The sequence below is a fragment of the Phalacrocorax aristotelis genome, chromosome 12 (assembly GCF_949628215.1).
Source record: "Phalacrocorax aristotelis chromosome 12, bGulAri2.1, whole genome shotgun sequence".
NCBI classification, from domain to species: domain Eukaryota; kingdom Metazoa; phylum Chordata; class Aves; order Suliformes; family Phalacrocoracidae; genus Phalacrocorax; species Phalacrocorax aristotelis.
The window spans coordinates 22,153,463-22,162,459 of record NC_134287.1 but is presented as its reverse complement, the minus strand read 5'-3'; positions in this window follow the sequence as shown (position 1 = coordinate 22,162,459).

The window sequence follows — 8,997 nt, the reverse complement described above, 5'->3', positions numbered from 1 at the left end:
GAGGGTTTGGGTTAGAATCTGCCCCTCCGGAGCCACAGCACCGTGCTGGGAGCACAACGTCACTGATGTCAGCCCCGGGGGGGTGAGTTGAGCCTGGCCCAAGGAAGCAGCTGAGACACGCGAGAGTGCACGTACACCCCTTGCAACCTCCCCTGCTCTGGCTGTACCGTTGCCCTTGGGAGGACACCCAGCGTGAGCAGAAGGTACAACCAGGAAAATGAATTAGCCTGCTGGGTTGGAAAAATAATAATTACAGGAGGGGGTAAAAATAGAAGAAAAACCAAATAATCCCCTATGTTTTTCAAGGAGTTTGAACACTCACAGTCCACGGTGTGACCCAGCCGCTCTTCAACACATCCAAGGACAAGGCTGCTCCAGTGGGATGGCTACTCCCGCACTGGGCACCCTTCAGCTCCCTTGGGCCTTCCACCTAAACACAAGCTTCGAGACAGAGACCCTGCATCAGGCTGCGGAAATCTCTGGTCTCACACCAAAATTCCCGGACACCGGCCGAGCAGGGCCACTGCGGGCACACCCCAGGTGCGGGTGCCACGGGGGGACGTCACCGCGGCTGGCCTGGCAGGGACTGCGCCGGACGGCACGGCAAGGACGGGCTTGAACTGGACTGCTGTTGTTGGAAAGATAATCACTTTTTTCCACAAGTTTTCCTGAAATTAGGAACGTTCTGCCCTAGTAAACAGATGCCTTTGTAGAAAAAGTAAGCGAAAAAAATACGTACTTCATCTTTTCATGGATAGGGGAGCAATCTTATTATCGCAGGCTATTATAACTTCAAGGTTTCTATCAAAAACTTCTCTAAGGGAGATAAATATCACATTAAGCCAGCCATACAGTCCTAGAACTCCTACATTTTAAAACCTCCCCGAAGGTCAGAAACTTATACAATTACCTGTACATCTTACACTCTTATGAACCTCTATATCAAACAGCGATGGTCGCTCCATTCAGGGTTGATATGGCTGCAGGACAGACACGGAATTTTAGCAGGAAAGGTCTCGCAATAGAAATTTTGAGAGGGGGGTGGGGTTTTTCTGCAGACGGCAATATCAGGGTTACTTTTGATTTTTTAACGTGAATCCTGCCCCATCTTTCAAGCCTGACATTAGCAATTCCAGAGTATCCCCAAGTGCCACGGTGGCCAGAGGAGGGAGAGAGCAAGTGGTCCCCATGACATGGGGTCCTTTTTTTTTTGACCTATAACTCAGATTTAAATATAAAAGACAGTACACATGTAACAAAAGAATTATTCCTTTAGCCACTGTGATCCTTATTTGACTCAGCTGCATTTCTTTGGAAAAGATCGCCCTGAAAGGGTTTTCCTCACTTTTGCAGCCGCCAGTGATTAGGAATACATAGCTAAGGACTTGCATTTCCACAAGGAGAACTTTTCCTTGTACTTCCAAGACTCTGCCCTACGCTAGCTCATTAATTAGCGCAGCTTTAGGAATCACTGCGAGCACAACACTGCAGATAAGAGACAAAGCCAGTCCGTGCTTCCCACAGCAGAGGGGGTCAGCGTAGAGCGCACAGACACAGAACGAAGCCCTCTCTTTTTCCAGGTCACTCTTGCGTTGCTTTCATCAAGCCCCCGTTGCTAGAGCCGCCCAAGCTGCCGGAGAGCCCTGGCTGTTTGCAGAGCAGAAGGGGCGTCCCCAGCAGAGGCCTTGGGGACGTTTGTGCCAGGGTCCCACCCAGAGCCCCCGGACCTGCTGCCACAGGGCAGGGTGAGGGCGTCTGCAGCATCCCAGACGAGCTGCTGTGCATTGCACGGACCAGCCAGGGATGGTAAGTGGTGCCAGCAGCCCCCAACGCCCCAGATTTCAGAGGCAGCAAAGTCTCTACCACTACCATTCAATACATCTCCGGTGAACTAGGATATTCATCTGCGTTTATCAACACCTGCTCAAAGACAGACAACTAATCATAGAATCATTAGGGTTGGAAGAGACCTGTAGGACCATCACATCCAACCGCCAACCCAACACCCCCAGGCCTCATAAACCAAGCCCTGAAATGCCATGTCTACGCATTTTTTGAACCCCCCCAGGGACGGTGACTCCCCCACCTCTCTGGGCAGCCTGTGCCAGGGCCTGACCCCTCTGGCAGGGAAGGCATTTCCCTCACATCCAACCTAAACCTCCCCTGACGCAGCTTGAGGCCGTTCCCTCTCGTCCTGTCACTGGTGACTTGGGAGCAGAGACCAGCCCCCCCCCCACTCCAGCCCCTCTCAGGCAGCTGCAGAGAGCGAGAAGGGCTCCCCTCAGCCCCCTCTTCTCCAGGCTAAACAACCCAGTAACTAAGCCAGTATGCCAGAAGATTATCTTATTTATATACACCTATTTTCTTTGAAGATAATTCAATTTTGCTTTTCATTCAAAGCCATACAGACATGGTCTGGAGAGGTTCATCAGCGGCGCAGAGGAAGCTTTTACAGCACCCCGCTCTGCAGAAGGCACGTGGGGAATTTGTTTTTCAGTCCTGGCCCAGGGTCCACGCTTAACAGCAACATCTCATACAGGTGCAGTGCTCTGCATGTAAGGACTATAGCCTGGGGATTTGCGCATATTTTTGTTTACCTTTGCTTTATAAATTCAAAAAGCCATTTGAAATTTTAATACCATTCACTATTAACTGCTATCACATTTTTTTTTCTACCCCCAGATAGAAAGCTATCACCAGAGGCCACACATTTCTATGCTTTTTCTTTATTTTCATCGGTCTTTTCCAGGATTAGGTTCTCATTGCATTCACAGTGGCAGCGCCGTATCACACATTTCGGGGTGCACCGCGGGTGCCCCTTGCACCAGCGCAGCACCAGCCCATGGCTCTCAGCCCTTCCACCGCTGTGGGCCACCACGACAAACTCTTCCCACCTCTTGTTCTTCACTTCTCCATCCCCAAATCTACCCCTGCCCTTCAGACAGCCCGTCAGCTAAATGGAAATTCCCATCTCATGCTGGTTTTTAAGAACATCAACTTTAATGTAAAATAAGCTCACTGTAATATTACTTCTCCTTCAGTGCTTCTAATTTTGGGGTGAGGTACGTTAGTGCTCCATACCAGCAGCGGAAAATAGGAGTAACAGAACACCTGAAGCACTGATTAACATATTCACCACTAAATTTGCTAAAACCTGGAAGCACCTAAACCAGAGAGCGGCTGGTGAGAAGCCTGGACGCGCCCCCCACCCACCACCGGTCCCTCGGGCGGGGAGGCCACCGGGCCGACGAAAGGCTGCACGGGAGAGGTGCCCCCTCCACGTCTACAAGCTCTGGACCCTGATGCACGGAGGCAGGAGGGTACAAGGATATTTGGCTAACTACGCCCCCCTCCCAACCACACACAGCATTTTTCCCAGGGGACGGGGGTACCCATCACATACACTGTACGTGCTTCAAAGCAGATGGCGTGGCAGCGCCCAAACACATTACAACTTAAATATTCTTCCATTTTTAATTTATTCTTTAAAGCCAACAGCACCCCATGCCAACTCAACAGAGTTCTGATGACAAAAAGCTCAACTTTTACTCAACAGATTTGCAGCAATTTAATATCTTAATGCTGGCACTTATTTTACATCTCTTACCCGGGAAATGTCTTTTCCGACCACTGTAGCACCTGTTGTCTTATCAGATTGTCCTATAATGAAGGTGAAAAAATATAATTTAAATTATAAATAATAAATAAACTATAATCTATGTTAATTGTTTACTGAGAGATCGTAGTTTTCCGATTTAGTAATATTTAAAAAATATTTTCAGCAGAATTATAAAAACAGCAATCACAATTTCCAAATTGTGATTACAAAACAGTCACGATCAGCAACGCTACCCTGACTATAGCACTTCAGTGATATTTTAGAGTTTTATTTTAGAGTTTTATTTTCCCTCTCCTGTCAGCATTATGACATGAATCCCCAAGAGTTTTAGCAAAGCAGTGGATCAAAGCACAGACGCCGGGGGCTGGCGGGGGCTGGGGGTCTCTGTCCCAGCCCGCTCCCGGCAGGTCCCCGCAGCCGGTCGCTCAGGGACCCGGCGGCCAGGAGGGTTTGAGCATCTCCAGGGATGGAGATGCTGCAGCCTCTCAGTCATCCCCCTTTCAAGATCTGAAGATCCTCAAAGAAATCACCGGTGCCTAAACAGCAAATGGCGGGATGTCGTGCCCCAGGATGTCCCGCTCCCACATCGGCAGCGCCTTAAGCTCCATTCCTATAGATTGGAGATCTCCATTTTTAGAAATAGCAGCAAAATCCTGCCATTCCTGGGCCTACATCCGGACTTCGTCGTGTCCCGGGAACCGGGCTCTGCATTTTCAACCCAAACTAAATCAAGATTTCACAAGCTCCCCGGGCCGGGAGATGCTCACCCCAACCTGTCCGTCCTCTGTGCACCTCTTTCGGTGACTGATACTGAACATTTCATCAGGGCACAGGTGCTGGTGTTCCTTTCTTTTTTTTTTTTTAATTTCTTTTAAATCTAAATCATTCTTCCTGCACTTCCACAACTCAGAAATAACGGCAACCATATCCTGGTTTGGGGTTGTCCCTTCAATTTTAAAATTACTTCTAAATTGTGACCTTGAATATCAAGGTTTTGCCTAAAGTAAGGTTTTATTGCCACGTTATCAACTGCAGAAAATAAAAGCTTCACATTATAAAAAGAAACAGACCTTTAATTAACTGTAATGATAGTTCTGGGTACCATTATCACACATTTTAGCTACAATAAAAAGCTTTTACGAGAGTTGACAGCAAGTTCAGCCCATATTTCTCCCTCCTTCCCAGCACCCAGGCTTGAGGAAGGAGGCAAGCTCTCAGGTCCCTCTGCAAAGAGCAAAATCTGGAAGCATCTCAGACGCTTCAGTGGTTGCTCTACGAGTGCTCTGCGGGACCCACGCAAGCTCCCGGGCTGGGGTGGCGGGACGGGCGGCTCCATGGCAAAGCTGCTTGAAAACATGGAGGAGTTTGTCCAACAGATCAAAAGAAAAGATAAATCAAACCCTATGATAAACATTTCCCTCTGTATCCTGAAGAGAAGGTGCCTCTGGGAAGGGCGGCCCCAGGCAAGCTCCTCTCCAGTTCATATCTCAGTTCTGTTTTCTCTTCAAGATGTTGCAATCATTCCAGTTTTAATTTCCTGAGCTTTGGGAACAAAAGGCTGGGTAGAAAGTCCCATCTCACCTCATTCCAGCTGCAACCGGAGGTGAGACAGGCAAACCTCTTGAAAAACCCTTTTCTGATTTAGGATTTCAGGTTTTCACATAATCTGGGCTGAGGGAATTGCTTGCCACTAGCTTTCAGCTTTATAAACGCCCAACCACAGTGGAGTCGGTTTCTCTCCTCCCTCTAACAAGGCTTACCGGGAAAGCATCATCCACATGGCCAAGTTCCCACCTGGGAACGCAGCAGCCAGCGTGAGCAACGAGGGATCATCGCTTTTCGCAGAGCCACAGGTTGGAAGGGATCACTGGAGGTCATCTGGTCCGACCCAGCTCCTTGGCTGTATGAAATAAATTTCCTCAAAATAATTCCTGCAGAGAACGACACCTTTTATCCACTTTAAATAATTATTTGGTACTCCTAAACGTTACTTTGATCATAGCCAACCCCATCACAGGGCGCTGGGTCCCATCCCACCTCTGCTAGCTACTACGAAGAAAATTAAGTCTATCACAGCTGACACCAGGACACCACCGCAGTTGCTTTTCCAGGCACAGTACGCTGCAGTAATAAGCATAAACCGCTGGCCTTCAACACGGGGAAAAAAAAAAAAAATAATCAAAATTCGCCCCCGATGGCAAAGCATTTCCTCAATTTTCTATTCTATCATCAGGACGGTTAGAATGCAAATTATAATTTGTGTCAACATTTTTGCAGGCTACAATTACACGGCGCAAAATGTATTTATATGCTGTATGGAAGCAAACCGGCGGGACTGAAATTGCAGATCAGTCTCAGCATTTAATTGGACACAGTAAATTTAATGAATAAAAAGGACCAAGACAGCATCACAACGGCAACGTTTAGCACATAAAAATTAGTATGCTACGGAAAGAGAAACTGCTAGGAAGGGCTCCGTTAATGAAAAAATACTTGTTCATAAGTGAGTCATTAGAACAGCACAGGCCAGCGGAAGCATCAAGTAACATAAAACAACCATTTAGCTTTACATCTCACTATCTGCACTCAGGATATACCAGGAATCTTTGCAGACGCAAGGGAGCCGAACCCTCATCTGGAGGCCACGTCATCTGCAGGGTTATCCTGGGCGGCCGATAAGGAGACCCCAGGTTTGGGGTTCCCGCCTCGTGGGACCCACCCACCCTGCTGGGGACCTCCGAGGACTATGCTGGTACTAGTGCATAGTTTAAAACACAAATATTTAATGGCCAAACCCATTTAATCTGATTTTGGTTCAAACTAATTTCTTCGGCCAGTTTGTCCCGTAGGTGAGCAGCCTCTGCTAAGAAATAACGTGAAAAGCCCACGGGAGAGGGCAGAAAGCCAAAAAGCCTGGTCTTCCCTGTCCCGCGTCTCCCGGACTCCTCCGTCGCAGGAGGAGGTCCATGAGACCCTTCCATCTCAGGCTTTCAGCAAGGTTTCCAAATTCCTGCGGTATAGCCAAACCTTTCAGTGAGCGTATTCTGGCTGAGACTGCGTCAGCTGTTCGCTAAGAGTTGCTACAGAAGCCGGATCGACTTCAAACAGCACACACCGTCCTTCCAGCCCCATTTGCTGCGATTGTGCTGCTTTGGATAACAGGCAACTTGCCCTGGCAGCTGATAATTCAAGCCTCAAAGCGAGAAACCAGTACTTGTTCTTACTGGTGCTAGAGATTCCCTACGCCCTGGTAATTTGTTTTTAAATTAGAAGAAACTATTGTTTAGAATATTGATGTATTTCTCAAATTTGTTTTGGTTTTCCCAGGTCGCTCTACGCCAAGTAATAATTATTACCTGTGTACCTTCCTAATCAAATGGTCAAATAATCTACAGAGTAATTCCAGGTAGAGAGTCACTGGAGGGATTTTAGCCTTTATTGCTTCGGTGCTCCCCAGACGTTATAGCCCCATTCGCTGCCACGTAACACCTCTCACCACGGGGCAGGACAGAGGTTAGGTCACCCTGTGCTGCAGCTCCTTCCGAGCTAACCTCTCGGTTATCGCTGCCATCAGAGGAAGAAATATCAGTAGTAATTTATTTTCTTAATCTACATCGAAACCTTCCAAAACAGAGAGAATGAAATTAGATATTTTTAGCGCTCCAATATCGTTCCAGTGTCAATAAGGAGAAAATCACTGCTACTCTGGAAATTAATATTTTCATTCTCTAGCAACCCCGGCATCTCAGTCGGGGAAAACAACAGAGGCGTTAATATAAAATACGCTACTTGACCAGAAGGAAAGCATTTCAGTATTATGTAGAAAAGTCTCTCAAAGGGCACGCTGTGATAAAATATATATATGGTTAAAAATGAATTGTACTTTAGTATGTTAACCAGAAACAGAAAAACCAATAACAGCAATTTAAGTTTGCAACCAAGAGAAAAAGACGCGGCTGACTGTTCAGAATGCTCCGCTCGCTGCTCAGAGTGCTTCATTAGGTATTTTTATATGCTTGACTTGAATAAATACGAGATACAGAATTTCAAGTGGACAGTGAGAGTCCAGAGCTGCGCTGACCCCTTTGAGCAACTCTGCTTCGCCCATAGCTACCCAACAGCACTTTTTAAATGTAAGCAGCATACCAGACTAGAAGCTCTTTAATTTGGTGTGACCTCATGTTACCACTTTTCAGAACTGGACATGTTAAGATGTTGTGTTTCACATTTTCCTTTTTTTTTTTTTTTAAACCATCAAAGAGTTTATAAATATTTTTGTTTTAAATTCAGACTGGCAATAAAGGCCCCGTACTCTTATTTCTTGAGTACACTTACGGCATTGCAACACAGAAAAATTATCAGTTGCCGTCCCTCTTCTTGAGCCCTGTCACATAAGGCAAAGAGCCGCCTTCATCGTGGGAACCGCTGTCCGTTCTCCTGCTGTCCCCAACCCTCAGCTCACCGTGTCTTCGTTAGAGGCCTCCTGTCATGGTCACCTTCTCGCTGTATTTCATTGCCTTCCCCCGCATTGGTTCTCACCTTGCTGCTTAATAGAACCAGTCAAGATAAATGCTAGCAGTGCAACATGATCTAAATTTGCCTTCAACTTTTGAACCCGGACTATAGTTAGCATGTTCCGTCAGAGAACAGCCACAGCTTTTTCTTGATATCCAATGCATCATTATTTTTTAAACAGACTCGGAGAGCGTTGCACGAAGTCAGTTCTCCAAAGAGGCCAACAGGAACATAAAGGCAACGTTACTTTTTCATGGGCTATGCTGGGAAGAACTAATTCCTTTGTGATGGAACGTTTCCAGCCCTCGCAGAATATAAAGAAAGAAGGAGGTATTTACAGAATTAAATAGCACAAATGCCAGCTGATAGAGAGACTACCCCTCAGCAGTCTGAAATAAATTCCTGCTCACATCACCCCTGACTTCAGAGAAAGGCAAGCACTTGGAGAAATAGCGTGAAGGGTGGAGCTGATTTTCTTGTAAATGTTAATAAAACCAGGCCTCAGAAGGGAAGCTACTCACTGGGAACAATTACGCTGTGGTGGTTGATTCCACAAAAAGGCAGAGCAGCACTTGCGAGCTGAAAAGGCCAGATCAACAACGTGGAACAACTAAGACTACATTCTTTGCTGAATATCTTAGAAGCGCACAAGAGAAGCGACAAATTGCCTTGCATTTCAAGGCATGAGTGGCAAGGCCATTGCTTCCTTACTCCCAGCATTCTCTATCTTACAGCTTTCCTTGGCTCAAGTAAATGCTCTTCTCCAAAAGCACTAATAGAAGACTGAAAGCAAGTTTCTTAATACTGTCATCTTATCCACTTTCCAAATACTTGTTCAAAACTAAGCATTCCCTAAGCACCTT